The sequence below is a fragment of the Oryctolagus cuniculus genome, chromosome 9, assembly GCF_051225735.1.
Source record: "Oryctolagus cuniculus isolate XC-2025 breed Fujian yellow rabbit chromosome 9, ASM5122573v1, whole genome shotgun sequence".
Classification (NCBI taxonomy): Eukaryota; Metazoa; Chordata; class Mammalia; order Lagomorpha; family Leporidae; genus Oryctolagus; species Oryctolagus cuniculus.
Window position 1 is genome coordinate 128650303 of NC_142875.1, and position 27250 is coordinate 128677552.

At 48.4% G+C, this 27250-nt stretch overlaps 1 protein-coding gene across 12 annotated transcripts in view; it reads left to right on the forward strand.

Annotated features, from left to right (window-relative positions):
• BICD1 (BICD cargo adaptor 1) overlaps window positions 1–27250 on the forward strand; it is a 215956-nt gene that overhangs the window by 75578 nt on the left and 113128 nt on the right. The gene's annotated exons all lie outside the window — the stretch shown is intronic.

Consider the following 27250-nt stretch of genomic DNA (forward strand, 5'->3'; position numbering starts at 1 on the left):
TGCTAGGGAGTTTCTATGCTCTGCCAAGGGGATGCCGTGGACTGTTATTGTCTGAGTACTGTTACTGTCTGAGTTTTAGATCATAGTTTCAGACCAGAATCTCAAGGTGGGGGGTGTTTTCTCAAGATGGATTTTTGAGTGTTCGAAAATGGAGTCCCTACTGTCAAGGTGCTACTTCACAATAATGCAGATTTTTGAAAATTGTGTGATGATGGCGTTGTCGGCTGAAGTCATTCCTGCCTTTGATGTGGGGCTACAGTGGGTTTGGAGCCCAGGACTCACCCTGATGCTGGATAAAGAACCAAAGCCCAGGGCAGTGCTGTAGCACAACAGGTTAAGCTGCCACTTGTGTGGCTGTGCCGTCCCATATCACAGTGTGGATTCCAGTCCAGGCTCCTCTGCTTCTGATCCAGCTCCCTGCTGCTGCGCCTGGGAAAGCAGTGGAAGATGGCCCAAATATGTGGGCCCCCGCGCCCACGTGGGGGACTCAGACTGAGTTCTGGTCTCCTGGCTTCGGCCTGCCCCAGCCTAGTATAAGCCCTTCAACTGAGCAGACAGTGGACCAAACGGAAGCTACGTGAGCGAAGTCTGTGTGGCTGTTGCAGGCATCTGGGGAGTAAACTGGTGGTAGGAAGATTTCTCTCTCTCTGCCTTTAAATTAGGCAATTTAATTTAAAAAAATTTTAATTTTTTTCTGTAGCTTTAGAGGAGTTTCAGGATGAGATGAGAATAAATATTTTGAATTCTGAAAGTTGGGATATTGCTTTTTTTTTTTTTTTTACAGTGGAATCAGAATTGAATTTGGGGATATTTTTTACTTTGGAGAGATGCATAAAATAATTTAAGCAGTATTCACAGAAAAATCCACTTTTCCCCAATTTATCATATTTATGGCTATGGCATATAGTATTTCTGTGTATAAAGTAAAAACAATTTATTCTTGGACTTGGTTCGTTTTCTAATTAACCCTGGAAATCACTGAAGGTTACTCTCAGGAGCTGTTATTTTGTGTGTATAAATGCAGTACAACATTTGTTTAATCTTATGCTCTGTGTCAAAGATCACATTGAAATGCACTGTATATTCTAAGTGCATTTTCAAATGCAGCTAAGCTAACGATCCCACTGGAAACTGTTACTTCTCCTTCACTGGTGTGTGACATGCAATTAGATTTTCTTAGCAACTGTTGCTCACAGTTGGAATTTACTTGTGGTTCCAGCAGAGGAAACACTGAGCTCTGTAGTTTCAGTGTAATTACATTCTTCTCATCAGTGCAGCAAAGGCGAAACCTGACCTGGAGGGCTGCTTGCGGCGGACAGCAGGGAAGATGTGCGCGGAGCCCGACCCAGCTGTGGAGTGATGGCTCTTAGTGGCATTTTGTGTCCAAGACAGATGTCACAGCAGCTTTTAGTCAGCTGCTGGAAATGAAAAACTGCCAGGGTGTGCTTGGTCGGTGTCCTAAACTCATCCCGTGTCGGATCAGTAAAGGGGAAACGGCACTGCTGCTTGTGCACCACGTTCCGGAAGCTGGAGGTGCATAGCTGACTGGATCCTCCTGATTTTGTGAGGAGGAGGAAAACGTGACGTCCGCTGGCACAGACAGCCCCTTCTGCTTCATGTTGTAGTCGTCCGCTGGCACAGACAGCGCTGTCTGCTTCGTGTTGTAGTTTCCTGATTTTTTCCTTATCTGTACGTTTCTGTCGGAGCAGGTGATTTGCTGGCAAGGGCAAGGCTCTTTGCAGTCCCCACTGTGTAACAAATCTGCACTGACAAGAGGAGATTTGCAGCTTTTCTATGCACGAAAGTTTTGTCAATGTTTGAGATTTTCAAAGGGTTGAACATTTTAAAAAATATGTATGTATTTTCCTTTTTTGTTTGAAAGGCAGGGGGAGAGAGAGAGGAGAGAGAGAGAGAGAGAGAGAGAGGCAGGCAGAGACAGAGAGATCTTCCAATCAGCTGGTTTACTCCTCAGATACCTGCAACAGCCAGGGCTAGGCTAGGCTGAAGCCAAGAGCCGAGAACTCAGTCCAGGTCCCCTCTGGGTGGCAGGGGCCCAGGCACTGGGGCCATCTGCTGCTGCTCTCCCAGGGGTATTAGCAGGGATCTGGATTGGCAGGGGAGTGCTCTGAACTGTAACCAGGTACCCAGTACACAATGCAGGAGTCCCAAGCAGGGGCTTAACTGCTGTGCCCAATACCACCCCAAATGTTGAAAATTTAAGGAGAATTCAAAACATTGTTACCAATTCTCAGGAAGTTTGGGGAATCTTGTTTCTAGAACAAAGATGACCCAAGTGCTTGGGCCCCTGCACGCATGGAGGAGACCTGCAGGAAGCTCCTGGCTCCTGGCTTCTGTCTGTCCCAGCTCTAGCCATTGTGGCCATCTGGGGAGTGAACCAGTGGATGGAAGTCTCAGACGCCCTCTCCCTCGCTCTCTCCCTGCTCTCTCGCTCTCTGTTGCTCTTTCTCTGTAACTCTGCCTTTCAGTTAAATAAATAAATATTAAAAACAAAAAAAGAACTTAGCGCGTCTGGCGGGTTGGACAGTTCGCGTTTCTTATCTTTGTTTCCATGAGCCTCTCAGCCATCGTGCTGTTCGTTGAAAGCAGCAATGTTGGTGCTCGGGGTCAGGGCTGCCGAGGAAAGCTGTGACGGTTTCAGCCGTCTGTGGGGGCAGCCAGTGCAGTGCAGGGCCTTGCAAGGCGAGAGCGTTTGTTGATTTGATTTCATGCCACACTGACTGCTCAGGAGTGCAAAGCCTGGCATCAGGAGTTGACTGTAGCTAAAATGTTACATGGGAAGTGACTCTTTCCATCCTCAGTAAAGACCTAATGAGAATTTACTTAAAGTAACATCAAAGGGAGTTAGGAAAGTGAAACTTAGGATGTAAGTAAATGAATTACCTCTGCGTTAGCTTTCAGTTTCTTTTTACAAAACAAATTAAATCTTTTATTGATACATAATAGATGATACACAAGTTTCATTCTTCTATAATTGTATCTGCTGTCATTCAATTTAGATATATTGCGTAGGAAGTGCCAACAATTTTTTCCTTTCAGAAGATTTATTTATTTATAAGTCAGGGTTAGAGAAAGAGAAGGGGAAATGTTGAGAGAGAGAGATCTTCATCCTCTGGGTCACTCACCAGGTGGTCACAGCAGTTAGAGCGAGCCTAGGCGGAAGCTAGGAGCCGGGAGCCAGGAGCTTCCTCTGGATCTCCTTTGTGGGTAGCAGGGGTGGATCTTCCACTGCTTTTCCCTGTCTCTTAGTAGGGAGCTGGATTGGAAGTGGAGCAGCTCCTATATGGGATGCTGGTGCTGCAGGCAGTAGCTTTGCCCAGTATACCACAAGGCTGGCCCCACCAACAATCTTTTTTTTTTTTTTTTTTTTTTTTTTTTTTTTTTTTTTTGACAGGCAGAGTGTACAGTGAGAGAGAGAGACAGAGAGAAAGGTCTTCCTTTACCATTGGTTCACACCCCCCAAATGGCTGCTATGGCCGGCGCGCTGCGCTGATCCAAAGCCAGGAGCCAGGTGCTTCTCCTGGTCTCCCATGCGGCTGCAGGGCCCAAGGACTTGGGCCATCCTCCACTGCACTCCCTGGCCACAGCAGAGAGCTGGCCTGGAAGAGGGGCAACCGGGACAGAATCTGGCGCCCCGACAGGGACTAGAACCCGGTGTGCTGGCACCGCAAGGCTGAGGATTAGCCTAGTGAGCCGCGGCACCGGCCACAATCTTTTCTGTTTCTTTTCTTTTTTTTTTTTTTTTTTTTAAATCAACTTGGAATAATTGATTCTACATACGGGGTGCAGTGTAGTATTTTGCTACATGTATACGATGTGTGTTGATCAGAGCAGGGCTGTTGACACGTCCACCTCTGTCATTTCTGAATGTTTGGAGTCTTTGAGCTTCTAGTTCTTCATAAAGTAGGCAGTAGGTTGTTGTGAACCATAGTCACTCTGCTGTGCACACGGCACTGGAACTCCTGTCTGTTTAGGTTGCCTGCTATCCAGCTTTCCTCTCCCCACTCTCCCCACCTCCCCTTCTGCCCTCCGTTCCTTACTGTTCTGCTCTCTTTACCTTGAGCTTGTGCATATGAGAAAGAACACGCAGTAATTCTCTTCTCCGTGTGGCTTGTAACATCGAACATAACGTCCTCTACTTCCATCCATGTTGCCGCAAATGACAGGCCTTCATTCTTTTTAAGGCTGAATAATACTCCATTGTGTTTATGTGCACAACACATTTCTTTATCCGTTCTTCTTGTTGATGGACACCTAGACTGATTTCCATATCTTTGATATGCTCATTTCATTTTCCTTGGGTCCATACCCAGAATTGGGCTTGCTGACATCAGGTGGTAGATCTATTTTCAGTTTCTTGAGCAAAAATCTGCTCCACATCTTGGCTGTACTAATTGACGTTCCCTCTGACAGGGTATAAGGGTTCCCTTTGCTTTGCTTCCTGGCCAGCGTTTGTTATTTTTTGCTCTTTGGATAGCAGCCATTTTGAGTGGATGAGATCCTGTCTCTTCCTGGTTTTGATTTGCATTTCCCTGAAGGCTCATGATGGTGATATACTTGTTGGCCACCTGGATTTCCTCTTTTGAAAACTGTCTCTTCAGCTCACTAGCCCATGTTTGAACTGGAGTTCTTGCTTTGTTCTTCCTGAGCGGTGTTGACTTCCTTCTATATTCTAGATGTGGATTCCTTGTCAGATGGGTGCTTAGGTATCCCGCCCCTCTGGGTTACTCTGCAGACTGTGTCCTCTGCAGTGTAGAAGCTTTGTAGTTTGATATACTCCCATTTGTCTTGTCTTCTGTTGACTATCTCTTCAGGATTTTGTCTTGAAAAAAATCTTTATTTATGACCGTGTCTTAAAGTGTTTCCACTGTAGCTTTAGGCCTTATAGTTGGCCTTTTTGAACCATTTTCAGTTAATGCTTGTATAGGAATCAAGTTTCATTTTTCTCCATGTGGGTACCCAGTTTTCCCAGCACTGTGTACTGAAGAAGGTGTCCTTTCTCCAGTGTGTTTTTGGCACCTTGTTGAGATTCATTTGGCTGTGAATATGTGGCTTTGTATCTGGAATCTCCATTCTGTTGTTCTGTGTGTCTTCTTATGCCAGTACTGTGCTATCTTGGTTACTGTAGCCCTGTAGCAAGCCCTAGTTGTGATGCGGCTGGTGCCATGGCTCACTAGGCTAATCCTCTGCCTTGCGGCGCCGGCACACCGGGTTCTAGTCCTGGTCGGGGCACCAGATTCTGTCCCGGTTGCCCCTCTTCCAGGCCAGCTCTCTGCTATGGCCAGGGAGTGCAGTGGAGGATGGCCCAGGTGCTTGGGCCCTGCACCCCATGGGAGACCAGGATAAGCACCTGGCTCCTGCCTTCGAATAGGCGTGGTGCGCCGGCCGCGGCGGCCATTGGAGGGTGAACCAACGGCAAAGGAAGACCTTTCTCTCTGTCTCCCTCTCTCACTGTCCACTTTGCCTGTCAAAAAAAAAAAAAAAAAAAAAAAAAAAAGGAGTTGTGATGCTTCTGGGTGTTTTTTCATTTTTTCGTTTTTTTTTTTTTTTTTTTTAAAGATTTCTTTTTTTTTTTTATTTGAAAGGCATAGTGACAGAGAAAGGGAAGGAGAGAGACAGATATTTTCCATGTTCTGGTTCATTCCCCAAGTGGCTGAAATAACAAGGGCTGGGCCAGGCTGAAGCCAGGAGCTGGGAACTTCATCCTGGTCACCTATATGGGTGTCAGGGGCTCAAGTGCTTCAGCCATCCTCCATTGCCTTCCCAGGCACATTAGCAGGAAGCTGGATTAGAAGTGGAGCAGCCAGAACCCAGTCCAGCGCTGATGCAGGATGCTGGTGTCACAGGTGCTGGATTCACACTCCAGGTTTGTTCTTTTGGCTCGAGATGGCTTTGGTTATTTGGGGTCTTGTGAGCTTCTGTGTGTATGAATTTTAGGATTTTTCCCCTTGTGGAGAACCCCATTGGTATGTTGATGCAGATCACATCAACTTAGTGAATCATTTTGGGTAATTTGAACATTTTAACAAGATTAATTCTCACCAACCATGAACATGGTAGGTCTTTCCATTTTGTGTGTGTCTTTTTCTGTATCTTCCATGAATGTTTTGTAATTTTCATTGTAGAAGTCATTTACGTCCTTAAATTTGTTCCTATTTTATTTGTAGCTAATGAGATTTCTTTCTCAGCAAGTTCATTATTGGTGTATAAAAATTTTCTGATTTTTGTTGGTTTTGTATCCTGTAATTAACTGAATTGTCAGTTCAAGTAGTCTTTTGTCAGAGTCTCTAGGTTTTTTCTCTGTATAGAATCATGTCATCTGCAAACAGCAATGATCTGACTTCTTCCCTTCTGATCTGGATGTCTTGTATTTCTTTGTCTTGCCAAATTGCTCTTTTTGTTTTGTTTTGTTTTGTTTTTGTTTTGTTTTTTTGACAGGCAGAGTGGACAGTGAAAGAGAGAGACAGAGAGAAAGGTCTTCCTTTTGCCATTGGTTCACCCTCCAATGGCCGCCGCGGCCGGCACACCGCACTGATCTGATGGCAGGAGCCAGGTACTTATCCTGGTCTCCCGTGGGGTACAGGGCCCAAACACTTGGGCCATCCTCCATTGCATTCCCTGGCCACAGCAGAGAGCTGGCCTGGAAGAGGGGCAACCGGGACAGAATTCGTCGCCCCGACCGGGACTAGACCCCGGTGTACCAGCGCCACAAGGCGGAGGATTAGCCTAGTGAGCTGCGGCGCCGGCCTCAAATTGCTCTTGTTAAGATTTCCAGTATTGAAGCAAGATTTGTGGTGTAGTGAGTTAAACTGCCACTTGATACACCTGCCACCATATCAGAGTGCCAGTGGAGTCCAGCTCCTATGCTTCCTGTCCAGGTCCTCGTCAATGTGCCCAGGAAGCTAGGTTCCTGCCATCCCTGTGTGAGACTCTTGGTGGAGTTCCTGTCTCCCAGCTTCTGCCAGGCCCAGTTCCAGCAGTCGCAACCATAAAATGGAATGAGCCATGGATGGAGGATTTCTTTCTCCATCTCTCCCTCCCTCTCTGTCACTCTGCCTTTCACATAAGTAAATAAGTAAACTTTAAAAAAGAGACTTCCCACCATGTGTCGAATAAGAGCAGTGAGAGTAGACGTGCTGTCCTGTTCCAGTTCTTAGAAGAAACGATTTATCTTTCCCCCATTCCCATGTTGGCTGTGGGCCTGTCACATGTGGCCTTTCTTACATTGAGGTACATTATTTCCACACCTCATTTACTCAGAGCGTTTTTGTTGTAATGGATTTTGTTGACTGCTTCTCCTAGCTCATGTGATTTTTGTCCTTCATTCTAAGTGATTTGTTAGGTTTGTGAGTTTGTGAGTGTCAAACCATCCTTGCACACCGGGGATAAATCCCACTTGATCATGGTGAGAGTTCTTTGTGATATACTGTTGAATTTGATTTGCTAGTATTTTATTTAGAATTTCTGTGTTGGCCTTCATCAGGGATACTGGTTTTTCATAGCCATGTAATTCTTTAACTTTTCTTGAGTGACACTTTTCATGGTGACTATCAGCAGGTGACAGCAGTAACTGTCAATTCAACTACAGAAAGGTTTCTGAGGACAGCGGCCTCTGCACCCAAGCAGATTGCAAATAAATTCTACATAGAAACTGTGTCACCTGAGAGAATTCGAATTTCAAACCATTAGGGAAGTTTACAGTCATGACTTCAGAACAGACTAATTTTGCGTAGTACCTTTAAACATTTTTTGTAAGATTTATTTATTTACTTGAAAGGCAGAGTTGGAGGGAGAGACAGAGAAAGGTCTTCCATCTGCTGGTTCACTCCCCAGATGGCTGCAGTGGTTGGAGCTGGGCTGATCCCAGAGCCAGGAGCCAGGAGCTTCTTCGGCTACTCGGGCCTTCTTCCACTGCTTTCCCAGGCACAGCAACAGGGAGCTAGATCGGAAGTGGAGCAGGTGGGACTTCGACGGGCGCCCATATGGAATTCTATTGCTGTAGGCAGCAGCTTTACCTGCTACGCCATAGAGGTGGCCCCTGAACTTTTTTTAAACTTTATTTGAGAGGCAGAGAAACAGAGGCAGAGATCTCCGATTCTCTGGTTCGCTCTCCAAATGCCTGTAATAGCCAGGGCCAGGCAGGCCAGGCCAGTCAGCAGATAGCCAGGAACTCCATCTGGGGCTCCTACTTGGGTGGCAGGGAATCAGGTGCTTCAACCAACATCCATTGCCTCCCTGGATATGCATCGACAAGGAACTGGGTCAGAAGCAGTGTAGACAGGACTTGAACCCGGTACTCCAATGTGAAAGGTGGGTGTCCCATCTAGTGACTTAAGCTGCTGCACCAAATGCCCACTCACATAGCACATTAAACAAAGAAAGCATTTCTGGGCAAGGCATTTGGCCTAGTGATTGGATTGCCTCTTGGAACCCTACACCTTATACTGGAGTGCCTGTATTTGGGTTCTGGCTCTGCTTCTAGGCCCAGTTTCTGCTGAAGAACACCCTGGGAGGCAACAGTGATGGCTCCAATACTTGGGTCTCTGCCACCCACGTGGGCGACCCAGATGACTTCCACACTCCTGGCTGTGGGCTGGCCCAGCCCCACTGTAGAGGCATTCGGGGAGTCAGCCAGTGGGTGGAAGATCTCTGTCCATTACTGTCTCTTTTCTCTGTGCCTTTCAAATTCATTTAAAGCATTTGAAACCCAAGTATACTTTCAGTGTGATGATCAGACTCATGTTTAACTTCAATACCTTGAGTACAAAACAGGAAAACTGGATTAAAACCCTCTGTTGGAATGTTTTACACTTTATACAGAAAGTAAACTAAACCTGTTAGACAGTTGCACATATGATCCTTGAGTTTTCTGACAGGTTTCAGCAGCTGGCCCCTGGCCTGGTAGTTAAGATGCCTGGTTGAATGCCTGGGTTTCATGCCTGACTCCAGCTTCCTGCTGACGCACACCCTTGAAGGCACTAGTGATAGCTCAAGTATTTGGGTTCCTGATCCCTGTGCAGGAGACCTGGATTGTTCCCAGTTCCTGGCTTTGACCAGGCCCAGTCTAGGCTGTTGGAAGCATTGGAGGAGTAAAACCAGGAGATGGGAGCTCCCTCTCTGTGCCCCTTCTTCTCTTTCTCCCTCTGAAATGAACACATTTTAAAAATAAAGTAAAGCATTCTTCTTCGTAGCAGCCAGATGCTGCCACCCTGCGCATGGCCGAGTTCCCACATCTGCTGTCATCTGTGGCTTCCCGTTGCTTCTCTGGCTCTCCTCTCCATGCTTAGCTGTGTTGCTGGCCGTGATTAACACCTCCTCCTGCCACTGCACTAGTCGCTGCTGCTGATGGGGCGGCTGTGGCCACTTGGCCCGACACAGGAGCCAGAGCTTGGGTTCCCAGGCTCCCTGGCCTTGTGGGTCCAAAGTTTGGTTTGCTTGCTTGCTTGCTTGCTTGCTTTCCTTCTTTCTTTCTTTCCTTCTTTCCTTCTTTCTTTCCTTCTTTAATTTGACAGATAGAGTTAGTGAGGGAGTGAGACAGAGAGAAAGGTCTTTTTTCCATTGGTTCACCCCCCAAATGGCTGCTACGGCCTGAGCTATGCCGATCTGAAGCCAGGAGCCAGGTGCTTCCTCTTGGTCTCCCATGGGGTGCAGGGCCCAAGCACTTGGGCCATCCTCCACTGCCTTCCCGGGCCACAGCAGAGAGCTGGACTGAAAGAGGAGCAACTGGGACAGAATCCGGCGCCCCGACCGGGACTAGGACCCAGTGTGCTGGCGCCGCAGGCGGAGGATTAACCAAGTGAGCCACGGCGCCAGCCCCTTGCAGGTCCAAAGTTTGAAGGAGGGCTTCAAACTTTGAAGGAGAAACCGTGGTAGCTTCAACCCTTCCCCAAGTGCTTTCTTTTTTATTTATTTATTTATTTATTTATTTATTTATTTATTTTATTTTTTGACAGGCAGAGTGGACAGTGAGAGAGAGAGACAGAGAGAAAGGTCTTCCTTTTGCTGTTGGTTCACCCTCCAATGGCCGCCGCGGCCGGCGCACCACGCCTATTCGAAGGCAGGAGCCAGGTGCTTATCCTGGTCTCCCATGGGGTGCAGGGCCCAAGCACCTGGGCCATCCTCCACTGCACTCCCTGGCCACAGCAGAGAGCTGGCCTGGAAGAGGGGCAACCGGGACAGAATCCGGCGCCTCAACTGGGACTAGAACCCGGTGTGCCGGCACCGCAAGGCGGAGGATTAGCCTAGTGAGCTGCGGCGCCGGCCTCCCCAAGTGCTTTCATTGTTCTCCAATCCATCCCGCTGCTGCCGTATCCACCGCCACCTCCGCTGCCACCAGAGCTGCCGTGACCACAGCTGTCGTTGCCACCCAAACCAACTCCACAGCCACCACCGAATTTCTGAACCTCCTCAGCCCCCGTGGCGGGGTGCGGTGCTCACCGTCTCCTGCTTGCACAGGCATGTGGGACTTGCTGTTGAGGCCGGTCAAGGTGTGCTGTTGCTGGGTGAGGGTCTGTCCATGGAGGCATGGTCCTCAGACTCAGCAACAGCAAAGCCCCTGTTCCTGGCCCTGCCTCCGGCAGCCGTGACGGCTGTCGCTTCAGCTTTCCCACGCTGTCCAGAGTCATCTCGCAGGTGGTGTTCCTCACTGTTGTACTTAGTGCCACCCACGCGGGTTCTTCCCCACAGTGAAGTGGGCGCCTGGGGCTGGAGGATCTCCTTGTCCATAATCCCACAGCACTCCCATCGCCTTGTGTGGCCTTGCATATGTGGCTGTGTCCACCTCCCCTGCAGTCGCCTACAGGACAGACTCACAGCCCTGGAGCGCGTGTGCTTGGGTCACTCATCACTGCACGGCCCGTGAGCGTCTCCATTGCTCCAGACTCCCAGCGGTTGTTCCACAGCCCAGCCCTCTCATGAGTTTCTGCAGTGCTGGGCTCCTCAGAGACCCTGGCCCAGACGGGAGGGCGGTGGGGCTCCCAGGACGCTTCCACGGCAGTGTCGTGGCACAGATGCTCAGCTTTGGGTATCTTGGTTTTCAGTGTTTTGTACAAAGATTATGACACCCTACGGAGACATCAGATTTGTTCCTGTTAGCTGTGTTCCTGCAGAAACACCCTTGTGGTTTCCTGATGGTGCGTGTGATTCCAGAAGGTTGCTTCTGGACCAGTTGTTGGGAACACGCTGTGTGTGTGAGCTCTGTCTGGATGACGAGGGACAGGGCCTAGCACGGAACACAGGCGCCCGGCCACACTGCAGGAAGTTCTCGGCTTCCACACGCTCCCCTGCACCCGGGAAGCGGCGGCTCTGCCATCTCTCAGCCACAGAGAACCCTTCCCCATGACCTGCGAGGTGATTTCCCGAGACGTCCAAGGCAAAGGGGATCGCTTTGTCCCATTCTGTAGCATGTACAGGAACGTGTTATTAACCCCAAGCAGCAGTTTATCATGCTTCTGAAGGGCCTCATGTGCTGTGCTGGTTTGCCTCCTGGGTTATGATGTGGCGACAGCCAGCCCCAGCATTCCAGAGGCTTCCGACAGTAGAGGTTCTTCCCTCGTGCCGTGCTCAGACGTCCACTGTGGGCAGCTCAGTGCTGTCGTGACCACACCCTTTCTGGAGTTTCTCCTGGTGATTATCAGAGATGTCAGAGTGGACAGCCTGGCCGTGGGCTTCTGCTTAACTCTGTGTTACATTTGCAAGAGGACTGGGACTCTGGGAACTGTTTATAAAGGTCTTATAAGAGAGTATCTACATTTGTCTGTTTGTAAAAAGTTATTTATTTGAAAGGCAGAGTGGGGGTTTCTTAAATAAAAAAAGAAAAGAAAGGCAGAGTAGGGGATGAGATGTCTCCATTCCTGTTTAACTACCCCTGTGCCTAATGGCTGAGGCTGGGCCAGGCAGAAAACCAGGAGCTGGGGACTCAATCCGGTCTCATGGGGGTGGCAGGGACCTAACTACTTGAGCCATCACCTGCTGCCTCCCAGGTCATGTGTGTGTGCATCTGCTTTTCTTTTTTATTTATTTATTTATTTTTTTACAGGCAGAGTGGACAGTGAAGAGAGAGAGACAGAGAGAAAGGTCTTCCTTTGCCGTTGGGTCATCCGCCAATGGCCGCCGCGGCTGGCGCACCACGCCTATTCGAAGTCAGGAGCCAGGTACTTCTCCTGGTCTCCCATGGGGTGCAGGGCCCAAGCACCTGGGCCATCCTCCACTGCACTCCCTGGCCACAGCAGAGAGCTGGCCTGGAAGAGGGGCAACCGGGACAGAATCCGGTGCCCTGACCAGGACTAGAACCCGGTGTGCCGGCGCCGCAAGGCGGAGGATTAGCCTAGTGAGCCGCGGTGCCAGCCGCGTCTGCTTTTCATTACTTTAAAATATCTGGAAACCTGGAAGGAAATTCTGTGGAGCCAGCTGGTTTATCTGAGCTCACAGTTTGGGTTGCAGGATCCAGTGGCCCCGTAGTTGGGCATCTGGTTGATGGTGTGTGTGGAGGCAGGATCACACTGTGAAGCGGGAAGCAGATCGGGAACATCTAGGATGATCTTGAGTTCAAATATTCCAGCTTCTCGTGAGAACCACCCTCCTTGGGCTCACCCCCAATGGCCCAAGACTTCCTGCAGGCTCTGCTTCTTCAATGGCATCCTTGGATCATGTCTGCACCCTTCACCCATCAGCCATGGACAGCAACACAGCAGAGTGTGCTTTAGCAGGAAGCTGTAATGGGGAGCAGGTACAGGCACTCCATTGGGGGATGTGTACATTTTCCGTGGCATCTTAACTGCCGTACCAAATGCCCAGCCCCATTTCTCTGTTCAAAGAACTATTTCAACTCCGGAGCTGAGGGATATATTAAAAAGAATATCGGATTTAGGAGGCAAAATGTCTGGGCTGTGTTGTCCATTGTCTTACTGACTGTGTGCATTTGGGCAGATTATTTGAACCATTATTATCTGCATCTCGAGTTCTTCTATGATAGACTTACAGGGCCTGGAGTAGTCACTCACCTCTGAAAGCCTTCTATTTCAGCCAGGTTTTCTCTCCTTAACTGCTTGTTATTCACACCTGGAGGGTGAAGTATTAGAATGAAGTCTGCCCATGTCAACATTACTTAAATCTTTGTCCCAGGAAGATAAGACAGTAAATTAATAAATAACTCCACTGTTGACTTTAGGAAAAGCTTGCAAATCAATTTATCAGGACAAACAGTTTGCTCATCTGGGCAAACAGCTCTCTTACAAGAACAGTGTATTGCTCACCTGGGCAAACAGCTGACAAGCCTGTGGAGGAATGACATTAGGCACTGTGGTTATGAAAATGGGTTGGCTGAAATGCTGATTTATTTTACTGTCTAACTGGGAGTAGAGTATCTTATTCTGTGAACCTGGATATGTGCCCTGACTAGGGTGCATCTCTGCCTGGTTTGTTTATTGATGAGGTTAATTACACCAAGATTAGTGAGGTCCTGGATACTGGGTTTGGTATAAAAAGTTGGGCGAGGAATGGGTGCTGTGGCGCAGTGGGTTAAAGCCCCAGCCTGCAGTGCTAGCATCCCATATGTGCTCCAGTTTGAGTCCTGGCTGCTCTTCCAATCCAGCTTCCTGCTAATGCACCTGGGAAAGCAGCAGAAGATAAGTGCTTGGGCCCCTGCACCCATGTGGGAGACTTGGAGAAGGTCCTGGCTCCTGGTTCAGATGGGCCCAGTTCTGGCCATTGTAGCCTTTTGGGGAGTGAACCAGTGGATGGAGGACCTCTCTCTCTCTCTGTCTCTTCCTCTCTAACTCTTTCAAATAAATAAAATAAATCTTAAAAAAAAAGTTGTACAAGCAAAACCAATTTTTCTATGTTAAACATCATTTATAGATTTATATCAGCAACATTTGCTTGTGATATAGATTCTAAGACATTCATTTTTCTGTTAAAAAAATACAGTGTTAGGGTTACAGGTTAAAGCCTTGGTGTCTTAAAGCTGCAGAACACAGAGGTTCATGCCATTGCTTATCCAACATTTCAGAGCTGTGTATTACTTTGACAGGAAACAGAGCATGTGTCCATTTAGACTTAAAGCTCGCGTTTACCTCCGTTGCTTAAACATTCTCCCTTCACTATGCTCTGAAGACTACCTGCACCCTCACTTCTTGACCTATCCTGTGTCAAAGTTAGTTTGCTCAGAATTCCTCCCTGCGTCCCTTCACCTTAGTGGGCGCTGCATGAGCACGTTGTCAAGTGTGCAGCCTTTATTTATGAACCTGGGTGGAAGCACTCTGTCCTTCCAGCCACTGTTCGATCTTAGGAAACTCAGCCGAGGTGTGAAGGCAGCTCCTCAGGGTCTGGAGTTGGAGCTCAGAGTGCGCCGCAAAGGAGAGGTAACCCTGAGAAAGACTCCCCGGGAGCTGAAGGCTCTTCCTTGACAAACCCATTTGCAGTGTGGACTGAAAATGATACCGAGGTTCTTAATTTTAAAAAGGGATAAATTATCATGCAGAACAGACAATCTTACCTTCTCCAAGTCTCACCCACAGGTGCCTGTCTTTCATATTCTCTTTCTCCCTCCCCTCTTGTGTCTTCTCCCTCTCCCTGCCCTGTCACTACTGGAATTAATGGGAGTTGAGAGATGGGATGAGGCACAGAATGAAATCAAAGGAAGTGTGCAGTGGATTGAGAGTTAAATAATATCTGAAAGAGCAGCCATGTATAACCAGGTACCTGAAATTTACTTTATATAGCAGAAGAAGTTTTAAAAATAACGATAGCTGTAATTGTGTGTTAATATAAAAAGATGTAAAATGTGCCACCGTTGGTATAAAGTGGAGGGAGAAGTGGAAGTGAAGCCTTTTTATATGTGATTGAGGTTACCATCCTAAAATGGAATGTCATAGCTAAGATGTTTTACATAAGACCATGGTAACCACAAAGAAAGTATCTCTAGTAGAAACCCCAAAACGTAGAAAAGGAAACTAAAGCATTCTACTACAAAACAGCAAAAAGCAGCGCTGTCGGGGAAGATGTGGTGTGATGGGTTATGCCACTGCCCGGGTGCCCACATCCCAGGTAGGAGTACCCGGCATCCAGTCCCACCTCTGCTTCTGATCCAGCTTCCTGGAAGGCGGCAGGTGATGGCGCAAGTACTCGGGTCCCTGCCACCTATGTGGAGACCTCTCTGGAGTTGCTGGCTCTTGGCTTCAGCCTTACCCAGTCCTCATTTGTGTGGACATTTGGAGAGAGAACCGAAACTGCTCTGCTTCCAGTCAGCTTCCTGATAATGCACCTGGGAAGGCAGTGGAAGATGGCTCAAGTTCTTGGGCATCTAATGACCCTGAGGGTGTCAGGAATGCAGCTTCAGGCATCTGGCTTTGATCTGGTCCAGACCTGGCCTTTGCAGCCATCTGGGGAGTCAGCCAGCAGATGGAAGATTCTCTCTCTCTCTCTCTCTCTCTCCCTCCCTTTCAAATAGATAATAATCTTTAAACAAGGAAGGAACAAGAAAATCAGAAAACAATGAAATGACAAGAATAAGTAGTTAACTATCGATGATTACTTTAAATATAATTTGACAAATTGTTCCATCAAAAGATAAAGAATAATTACATTTATTTCAAAACAAACAAACAAACAAGATCCAATAGTGTGCTGCCTCCCAGAAACTAACATTTGTCTTTGGGCACACATAGGCTGAGTGTAAATGGATGGCTGTGCACACATGTACCACATATACACAGATGGCACTTCAAATAGACTTCCAGTCAAAATCTGCCCCAAGAGGAAAGGGTGACTTTAAATAGTAAGACAGAAGGCAGTTCATCCAGAGAGCCAACAGTGTGCCAGCACTGGAGCTGTGCAAAGGGAATGCAGGCAGCCATGGCTGCTGCCTCCAGATCTGTGTTAGCAGCACACTGATGGCAGGAGCTGGAGCCGGGAACTGAACCAGGTGCTCCCACCTGGGACCCAGGTGTCCCAGCTGGGTCTTACCTGAGATTTCACTCATTTTTTTTTTATTTATTTATTTTTGACAGGCAGAGTGGACAGTGAGAGAGAGAGACAGAGAGAAAGGTCTTCCTTTGCCGTTGGGTCACCCTCCAATGGCCGCCGCGGCTGGCGCACCGTGCTGATCCGAAGCCAGGAGCCAGGTACTTCTCCTGGTCTCCCATGGGGTGCAGAGCCCAAGCACTTGGGCCATCCTCCACTGCACTCCCGGGCCACAGCAGAGAGCTGGCCTGGAAGAGGGGCAACCGGGACAGAATCCGGCACCCCGATGGGGACTAGAACCCGTGTGCCAGTGCCTCAAAGCAAAGGATTAGTCTATTGAGCCACGGCACTGGCGAGATTTCACTCATTTTTTAAAATATCTGCCTCTCCAATTCCAGTTCCTTCATTCTCCCTATCACCTGAGAGCATTGGTGGGGTATGAGCTAAGACTGCAGTATTTGGGCTTGTGGAAGACACATTGATTTTATTGATTGCAAGAAAAGAATCTGCTTATGCTTGATTTTTTCTTATAATTAGGCTTGGAGGAAGAACCCAAAAGTCTTCATATTTTCTTAAGGACAAAAGGGATCCGTGTAAAGGATGGGTTAGCCAGCAGGGTGATGAGCATGTTCTAGGAGAGACACAGTTGAGCGCCTTACGGGAACCTGTTACAGACAGACTGCACACTTTCATGGTGACAGCCGCAAGTGCGCCTAAGACAGGAAGGAGTCTCTGCCCAGCGTGGCTTAGGGTTCAGATCCTTTGTGTGGTGAGCGTTCCCAGACCTCACCTGTCTCACGTGCTGTGAGTGACTTTCTGACCCAAAGCTCTGAGTAATAAACACACGTCACATTTCTTACAAATCAAGTAAACCACTGTAAGGATTTGAGGGAGAGGACCAGGTGTGAGTATCCTTAATAAGTCTTCTTTGGGGGGATGACATTAGGCTCTATCTTATCTGTTTATGGGAACTTTAAAAAGTGGAAAATGGAGTTAGAAAGTGAGTTTATTTTGGTGTAAAAAGTGTTTGAAATGCATGCATTTTTCCTGGTAATAAACACTTTCCATGCGTGATTTGAGGACCCGTTGTATGTGTGTTCATCAGTGCCCCAGGAATAACACAGTCATAGTCAGGGTCAGGGAGGGGCATTGCCCTCAATGGGGACCCGAGCCTTGATTGAGTGCCCTGCTGTGTGCCATGCCCTTGCGGGTTAGTCTGCCTCTCCCCTGCAGGGTCAGGGAGGGGTGTTGCCCTCACTGGGGACCGGAGCCACGATTGTCTGAGCGCCGTGTGCTGTGAGTGGTGCCCTGGCACGTTAGTCTGCCCCTCCCCGCAGGCTTTCTTTGGAGCAGTTGGGAAGCATCCCTAAACCTCCTGCCTTCTTTCCCCCTGCTCCCTGTTAGTTCTTCAGACAACACGATGTTGGCCCTCGACTCTCCTGGCTACCGAGGAACCCTCTGCCTGTCTCCTCCCTCTGAGGCCCTTGCTCATCCATTTTTCTACTTCCCTCTCGTCGTTTTGCTGTCAGTCATTTTCTCAGGCCAGCGTCACAAAAGAGTCCCCGGGACGGTTACTGGGTCTGTGGCTCTGGACAAGGTTCTTTGATTTCTCGGGATCATTTTTCCCTTTGACGTCTGGGGCCAAGTTGCTGACTTCTGCTTGCCTGCACCTTTATTGAAACCCCTGTTTCTGTTCCAGCGTGTGCTCTGAGTATTACGCTCCTGGGTGGGCTTGCGAGAGAGAGAAAGACGTGAATCTCAGCCCAGGGAGGGGTGAGATGTGTAAATGGAACAGAGAAAAGAAGGAAGGATTTAGAACAGAATTTTTCTTAAAAAGGTGTATTGATTGATTGATTTATTCGAAAGGCAGAGTGGTGGAGAGCAAGAGAGAGATCCATCCATCTTCCATTTGCTAGTTCACTCTCCAAATGGCTGCAGCAGTGGGGCTGGGCTGCACAGAAGCCAGGAGCCTGAAACACCATCCAGGCAGGAATTTAAGTACTTGAGCCATCACCTGCTGTCCCCCAGGGACGTTAGCTGGGAGCTGGGTCAGAAGTGGAGCTCAGGGCTCGAACCAGCACTCAACACGAGATGTGGGCATCCCAAGCCCACATCTGTCACTGTGTCACAACATCAACCCCAGAACAGAGTTCACTGAGCTCCTGAAAATTTCTGGCAGTTCATTAGAAGTTGAAAATTAAACACAGCATCACTTAGGGTTAGGGTTCAGCCACACTGAACATAAATGGAGTCCCGGCCGTGCCGCAGTCACCAGGGCCCAGGTTCCTTCTCACAGTCTTTGGTCGCATCCTCAGTGCTGGCTTGCGTGCCTCAGTCTCCCTGTGGTCACGAGGTGCTGTTGCTTCTCCATCCATCAGGTCCGCGTTCCAACCTGAAACAAAGTGAAACCGTGAGAGCAGCATCAGCTCACGTGAAAGGACTTCCCAGCTGCCATGCAGTGAACCTCCGCTCGCGTTCCTTGCCCGTCCCTGGGAGGCAGAGAGGTCAGGAAGCCCGGCCTTTGGGCGGGAGACACTGTCCGCCCACGCGGCAGCAGCTTCTGTGGTGAGGAGGGGAGGAGAGGATGCCGCGTGCAGACCGGAGCGCGGCACCTGGATGGCGCTTCGCTCTCCCGGAGCCTCCACGAGCTGCTGCTCCACCCTGCCGGGTGTCATGTATCTCGTGGGTGCTTCTGCGGAGGTTCCTCGTGCTGGGTTCCTGCCTCCGTGCTACAGTGCGCAGGAGAGTGCAGCATCTGGGAGCTGGCTTCGCACGCAGGCCCTGCCGCTCACCCTGTTAACCTGTGAGCAACATGAGGGATAATGTGACTTGTTATTGTGAGTAATGATTTTAGGACGACCTCCAAGTGCAGGAGCAGGGTGTATGAGGACAGCGTGTGCCATTAATTCACTTTGTCAACCAAGAAGAACTCAAGTGCCCAAAAACAGGGCAAGCAAACAGCTGGTCAAGAAATGGTTTTCCTGGGGCTGGCGTTGTGGTGTAGCAGGTTAAGTGGCTGCCTAGGATGCTCCCAATGTGAGTGCTGGATCAAGTCCACTTTTGTTCCAGTGCCCTGCTAATGGCCTAGAAACGCAGCAGAAGATGGTCCAAGTACTTGGGCCTCTGCCATTCATGTGGGAGACCTGGACGGAGTTCCTGGCTCCTGTCTTTGACCTGGCCCAGCCCTGGCTCTTGCAGCCTTTTGGGGAGTAAACCAGTGGATGGAAGATCTCTGTCTCTTCCTCTCCTTTAGGAACTCTGCCTTTCAAATAAATAAGTATTTAAAAGAAAAAAAAACCTCTTCTCTTCCTATTAATTAATAATAAAATCTGTCCTCCTACAAGCTAGTCTCAGCTGGAATGTAAGACTGTCTAAGCTGTACTAGCACTTCCATGTCAGTGCTACTTCTTGCTAATGACTGAGTTCAAGAATGGTCGCTTGTTCCTCTCTTGTTTGTTTCCATAAGAGCCAAGAGCCTGCTGTGTTTTTTCTTCTGGAATAGTAGATGGGAACTTCTAAGATTCATGGAAAAAAGGAATTAAAAGAGGTTTATTATGCAAAAAATTTTTTTTTAAATCCACACAGAGTTGATTCACACTATGCATTTTCCATGAATTTTTTAAGGACCCTGCCTATGAAGTGACCTTTGTCCTGAAACAGAATCTCCTACTATGGTTCTTTTTTATTATTATTTTTTAAAGATTTATTTATTTATTTGAAAGTCCAAGTTACACAGGAAAGAGAGAGAGAGAGAGGTTTTCCATCTGCTGGTTCACTCCCCAATTGGCCGCGACAGTCAGAGCTGCACTGATTCGAAGCCAGGAGCCAGGAGCTTCTTCCAGGTCTCCCACATGGGTGCAGGGGCCCAAGCACTTAGGGCTTGGGCCTTCTGCTGCTTTCCCAGGCCACAGCAGAGAGCTGGATCGGAAGTGGAATAGCTAGGGCTCGAACTGGTGCCCAAATGAGATGCCGGCGCTGCAGGCCAAGGCTTTAACCCACTAAGCCACAGCTGCCTGCCCCCTGTGGTTCTTTCTTCTGCTGAGCCCAGAGGTGGAGTTGTTGCCTCTGTGCTGCCCCCTTCCCTGCGAGGATGGCGTGGAGGCCTCAGGTTCTCAGAGCTGAAGAAGGGCTTGCGTGTCAGTGAAGCCTCCAGCCATCCTCGTCCAGCGGGGTGGAGGTGTGCCCTCTGACCTCCAGCAGTTGGGCACCTGCTCGCACAGACAGTCCACGGCTGTGTGCTGGAAAGGGGAGGAGGAAAAATAAACAAAAACCCAAATAAACAAGAACTCTTGAGGAGAGATTTGATTCTTGGTTGGGAAAAAGGAATGTGACATTTATTAATTTTAAACTGGGAGACCTGGAATATAACTTACAATGACTTAAAAAAGTAATTTTCTTTTATGTATATTTCAATGACAAAGGCACTCCTTGAATAACAGCCAAGGAAAACTATATTTTATGCACGCTTTACCTCTGTTTCCTGTATTTTATACGTGTTTGCTCAGAAAGCGTGGAACTGGGGAGCTGGCATCCTGGCACAGCAGGTTTAGCCGCTGCCTTTGACTCCAGGATCCCACACAGAGGCCTGGCTACTCTGTTTCCCATCCAGCTTCCTGCCAATGCACCTGGGAAGGCAACAGAGGATGATCCAAATTCTTGGTCACTGACACCACATGGGAGACCAGGCAGGAGTTCCCCACTTCTGGCTTTAACCTGGTCCACACCTCGCACTGTTGCCGTCTTTTGAGAAGTGAGCAGGTGGATAAAGGATCTCTCTGTCTCTGTTGCTCCCTCTGTCTCTGTTGCTCTTTCTTTGAAATCAATCAATCAATCAATAAATAAATAAATATTTTTTTAAAAAAGAAGTAGAACTGTACCAAATCTGGAGAATTTCTTTCTGGTTGTTCTACTCAGAAGTGTGTGTGTTTCGGTTTGTGTCTGCACAGAGGAGTTCAGCTAAGCAGGCAGTCTCGTCCGAGTTTCCTTGCTGAGCAGGTGTATTTCTGCTTGTGCTGACTCTTACGGTCTCCATACTGGGTGGTGGCTGCAGTCAGACTAGACGGCGTCCGAGGCAGGCGGGGGAAGCTGATGAGACCCAGCAGAGCATCAGCGACCGTTTACAGGAATTGTGGGAAGGTTGTGTCTGATGTTTTGGTTCCTTTGTCTCTTGACTTGTGTCACCCTGCAAACAAATTAAAAACTCAGAAGCCACAGAGAGCTAAGGGAAGACAGCCTGGGGAACTATTGGCCCAGAAAGGGGATGTATCTTTTAGGGTGAGCCAAGTTCACTGAGATAGATGTACGTTATTTTGGCCATCTGGGGAGTGAACCAGCAGGTGGAAGACCTTTCTTGCTATCTCTCACTCTCTTATCTCTCTCTGTGACTCTGCCTTTCAAATAAATATAATAGATATTTTTCAAATAAATATAATAGATCTTTTTCAAATAAATATAATATATCTTTTTAAAAAAATTTTATGAGTGAGGTTGAGAGGATGTAGGGTGCCCCTTCTCAGGGAATGTCTGTTCATTTCAGTATTTGTGGATAGCAGTGAGGCATTATGGGAAAGCCTAGACACACACACATCTATGTCAGTATGATTTATGGCTGACTTGACCCTCGACTTCAGAGAAAAGGGGTGGAACATTAGATTGTGCGAGGAGAATTGATTATTCATAAGGAAAATAATTAATATAGACCTGTACTTCATTCCATCCACAAAAGTCAATTTCAGGTGGATTAAGAGCCTTGAATATAAAAGGCAAAACTTTTTAACTTTCAGAAGAAATGTGGGAGAGCTTTTTGAGCTTGGGAGAGGGGTGTGTTTATTTTAAATAGCAGATACTTGTAGGATGGGGAGAGGGCTGGACCCCAGAGCACTTGAAGGTCAAGGATGTTGCTTCATCAGCAGATAGCAATGAAGGGGGGGGGGGGGGCGTGAGGCAACCAAACAGGAATGAGCACTGGGGAGTGAGGAAAGAGGCCCTGAGTGCCCGGTGAGGTGCTTGCTTTCCATGGAACTGATGGGTTAGCTCAGAAAGATGAGCACTCAGAAGCGGGAACTTGACTGGTTAATGAAAAGTCCAAGACTTTTCCCCTTGTTTGGAGTCAGGGAAATGCAAATGAAAACCACAGGTGAGGTCAGGACACATTTTGGGAGGTCTGCATCCCACCTTGGAGTGCTTGGTTTGAGTCCTGGCTCTGCTCCGGGCTAAAGCTCCCTGCTCATGCACACTGTGGGAGGCAGCAGGTGATGGCTCAGGTATTTGAAGTGTACAATTTGGTACATTCTGAAATATGCATACACCTGTGAAGTCATCTGCCTAACAAGGGAATGAACAGATCCATCACTCCAAAAATGTTTCCTGGTCCTTGATCCCCCATAACACCATACTTCTGTCCCCTCCGAGCCATATCAGCCATTAATCTGCTTTCTGTCACTATAGATTTATTTAATTATTTATTTGAAAAGCAGAATTACAGAGAGGAAGGGAGGGAGGGAGGGACAGGGAAAGAGGTCAGTCGGTCTTCCATCTGCTGGTTCACTCCCCAAGTGGCTGCAACGGCTGGTGCTGTGTGAATCCGAAGCCAGGAGCCAGGAGCTTCTTCCAGGTCCCTCACATGAGTGCAGGGGCCCAAGGACTTGGGCCACCTTCTACTGCTTTCCCAGGCCACAGCAGAGAGCTGGATTGGAAATGCAGCTGCCAGGACTCAAACCGGCACCCATATGGTGCAGCTCTGCAGGTGGTAGCTTTACCTGCTACACCACTGCGCCAGCCCCTCTGTCACTATAGATCAGTTTGTTTTCTCAGTTCACATATAAATGGAAATTGACAAAACATGCTCTTGTGTGGATGGTGTCCCTGACTTAGTGTAATTATTTGCAGTTTAGCCATGCTGTCATGTGGCTCAGCAGTTCATTCCTTTTTCTTGCTTTGTATGGCTGTACCACAATCCATCTGTTCCCCTATTAATGAACATTGAGTTTACAGTTTCTGGTTATCTCAAAGCATCCATGAACTTTTGTGGACAGGTCTTTGTGTGGGCACATAGTTTTTCCCTGAGTCAATAAAAACTAGGAAATGTAATGGCTGCTTCACAGGGTAGACATAAGCTTGTAGTAGTTCATCTTTATTGCGATTTACAAAATCATTGGTCTGCCAAAGTTCAGGAATAAAACTCTTCCTTTGCCAAAGTCTTTTTTTTAAGATTTATTTATTTACTTGAAAGAGTTACACACAGAGAGAAGGAGAGGCAGAGAGAGAGGTCTTCCATCTGTTGGTTCACTCCCCAGTTGGCCGCAATGGCTGGAGCTGCGCTGATTTGAAGCCAGGAGCCAGGAGCTTATTCCGGGTCTCCAACACGGGTGCAGGGGCCCAAGGACTTGGGCCTTCTTCCACTGCTTTCCCAGGCCATAGCAGAGAGCTGCATTGAAAGTGGAGCAGCCGGGACTCGAACAAGCACGCAGGTGCAATGCTAGCACTGCAGGTAGTGGCTTTACCCACTACAGCACAGCGCCACAGTATTTTGGAAAGCACCCAATTAGGGGACATGCGCAACAGTGTTCATAGCTACGTTGTTTGTCATAGCAGAAAACTGGAAACAAGCAAATCACGTGTTTTCAGACCAGATTACTGGAATAAGGAATATTTATTTACTAGGCCATAACAGTGGAAATAGGTGAGTTACAGCTGCACTAATGAAAATGGAGAATTTGTAGGAATCTAGTGTTGGGTTCAAAAGCAGGTTGCGGAAGAGTGCCTGCAGGAGGATTCCATTCTATGAATTCCAGCGGCGAGCAGTATCCCACGGTGCATTGTGGACAGGCATGCACGTGAATGGTAAACTAAAGAAGACAGCAGGTGCCGAGCTGCGGGCAGTGTTAACCCGCGGAGGGGCCGAGGGTGTGGGGGACGCCGAGGAAGTGCGGGCAGCAGTGTCGCAGCTGAAAGGCCTCTCAGTCTGTTTCTGACACCCCAGAAAATCGTTTTGATGTTACGTTTTGTGCTTAGGTCTTAGCATTCATTTTCTTAGTGGATATTCAATATATATGAGCAAATTTAGAAAAATCTTTGAAAAGTTGGGATGGAAACTTATAAAGCAATTCAGAAAGTAGCCAGATGTAAACCATCAATGGTAGAAGAAAATCCTGACTTTGAGTAAATATATATTTGAATTATAGGCCATTAGATATTATAGTGGGCAAATTAGGGGCACTGAGCCAGGTTATCATGGAGTATTTAGTTAAGAAGTACAGAGGGCCAGGCATTGTGGTGCAGTGGATTAAGTTGCTTCTTGGGGCGCCCACATCCCATATTGGAGCGTCTGGTCTGAGTCCCCACTGCTTCATGCTTCCTCTCCAGTTTCCTGCTGATGTGCCTGGGAGTTATCAAGGCCCAAGTCCTCGGGTTCCTGACACTCATGTGGGAGACCCAGATGAGTTCCTAGCTCCTGGCTTTGGCCTGGCCCAGCCCAGGCTAATACAGGCATTTGGGGTGAATCTCTGTCTCTCTGTCTCTTTGCCTCTCTCCTGCCTCCATCTGTCACTGTGACTTTCGAACAAATAAGTAAGTAAATAAATAAATATATATTTTTAAAAAGTATATGGCCGGCATTGTGGCCTAATGAGTGAAGCCACTGCCTGCCATGCCAGCATCCAATATGGGCACCAGTCTGAGTCCTGGCTCCTCTGTTTCTGATCTAACTTCCTGCTAATGCACACCCTGAGAGGAGCAAGTGGGGCTCAAGTGCTCAGGTCTGTCACCCGTGTCGTAGACACAGACCGAGTTCTGGGTGCCTGACTGTGCTGTACGTTTAGGGAGTGATCCTACAGATGGGAGTTCTGTTTCTCTGTGTTTCTCTTTCTGCCTTTCATATAAAATTAAGATAATTTCTAAAGAGCTAGAAACCAGATTCTTTGCTGATATAAACCTTGAGACATTTCTGTTTGTGTTTTACATTTATAATGGCTTCAGGGGAAAGAGCCACATCAAGGCTCCTGTCCACTACGAGGTACTGTCCACTCCTGTCCACTACGAGGTGTGGGCAGCTGCTCCCCTAAGGGAGATCCGTGACCTCAGGGCTTCCTCAGGAGACCCAGGAGAACCTTGACCCCTGTGGGGTCGGAGCTGAGACTTGCGAAGGGCAGGGGAAGGAGGCTGACTGATGCCGAGTGACCATTCATGCTCCAAGGCCTTCTGCTGTTTGCTTTCTACCTCTTCTCTGATCCCCTTACCTTTTAAGACCAGGCTGCTCTTTACCTTATGGTAAATGTTGTTACCCTTGTCTTATACATGAAGTAACTGAGGTATAGAAATTGTAACCTTTGCCAAGGATTTCAGAGGAGGCGCACTTAAACCCAAATGCGTTTCGATTCCAAAGCACTTCTTTCTGCTGCTGTTGGTGTTGAGCGCTCGTGAATTTGCACAAAGGGCTGTTCCGGGTGACCTGTGGGTTTCCCCATCTGAGCCTCACAGCATTATGACGTAGAAGCTGCTGTTGTCCCGCCTTACAGATGAGAAAACCGAGGTCTGTGTTGAGTGACGTGCCCAGTGTCCCACAGTGGGAGCAGTGGTGGCAGCTCAGGAGCCTGCACTCTGAACCCTGGGACGGCAGCTGCCCGTGCAGGGTCAGACTTGACCTAACTGTTGGCGAAACCTTGCATCTCCCAATAGCCTTTGAGCTCCGTGAGCCATGGGAGCCTCTTCTTCTGGCCAGGTGCCTCTGGGCTGCCCGTGCCCAGTGAGTGCGTCTCTTCAGGTGGGAGCTTACTCTAGGATGCCCTGGGGTCTGGGGAGCGACCCTCAGCCGGGGCTAGCGGGGTGAGCCAGGTTCTGCTTTGTGCTGTCTCAGATCCTGTGGGTTCCTTGTTTTCCACCGAATGAGAATGCATCCTTAGAAGAACTTTCAGTCCTCCTGAGCCCTGAAACCCTGGTCTGTAAATGGACTTTTGTTAAGGATTAGTTTAAAATGATCACTAAACAGGGGCCAGCGTTGTAGCACAGTGGGCTAAGCTGCTGCTTGCAGTGCCGGCATCCCATGTGGGTACTGGTTCAAGTCCTAGCTGCTCCACTTCTGATCCAGCTCTCTGCTGATGCACTTGGGAAAGCAGTGGAAAATGGCCCAAGTCCTTGGGCCCCTGCATCCACATGGGAGACCCGGAAGAAGCTGTTGGCTCCTGCCTTCGATCTGGTCCAACCTTGGCTGTTGAGGTCATTTGGGAAAGGAACCAGCAAATGGTAGATCTCTCTGTCTGTCTCTCTCTCTCCCTCTGTCTCTGTCTCTACAACTCTACCTTTTGGATTAAAAAAAAAAAAAGTCGCTAAACATCGTTTTGATGTTTTGACAATTCATTTTAGATGGCATTATCACTCATATCCTTGCTTTGTTTAAGTGTTTGGAGCAGATTAAAATAAAAGAAACCAAGACAGTGGGATAAATACAATGCAAATTCAAAATAGTATACAGAAAATAAGAGACAGTTCTATCCAAAATTTCAGTTATTGTAGTTACTGCTATTGAGTGATCCATGCTGCATTTCCTGGCAGTGGTGGCAGCAAAAATACAATTGGTCAAATAATTTCTGTTCATTGTTCCAAAGGGGTGAACTGGTTCTTTAGGGAGAGTGGGTTACAGTGACAGGCCACTTGCCCACCCTTTCCTTCCCTCCAGTTAAATCCTGTTGAAATGTGAAGTACTTGCTGGAGCTAAGGCACTGCGGTAGAGACTTGCAGGCCTGGCAGTACTGCCCTGCTTTCTTGGTGACATTTAAATTCTAACCTGGCCTGGGCAAGGCCAGGCTCCAGACCACACCCTCCCTGTGGCTCTCTGCTCGCCCTCTCTCCGTGTTGCCCTCTGCCTCTGCACTGTCCACCATGGTAGCCACCAGCCATAGGAGACCACTAAAGGTAACCAGAAAATGAGGACTGTGGACACTGGAGCTGACAGTGAAACCCCAAGCAGTGTCTTGAATACAGATGCTGCGTGCGTTGGGAGCAGGATGGCCAGAACTACAAGATTCTCACCTCTGGCCTCAGGAGGTCATTTGTTCTCTGATAGGTACCACATTAGGGGCCAGCATTCACTCAAGAGGTTCGGTTTCGGGAATCCCATGTCCAGGGCAGAAGGTCGCTTCCGCCTGTATAGCCCCCAGGCTGACCTAGGTCCCCTTGGCCATCACAGCAGCCAGGTGACGTGCACAGGCAGCTCATGCAGAGCACCTGTTGCTGCCGTGTCCTGACCGCTAGGACGACACCCACCCCATGCTGATTT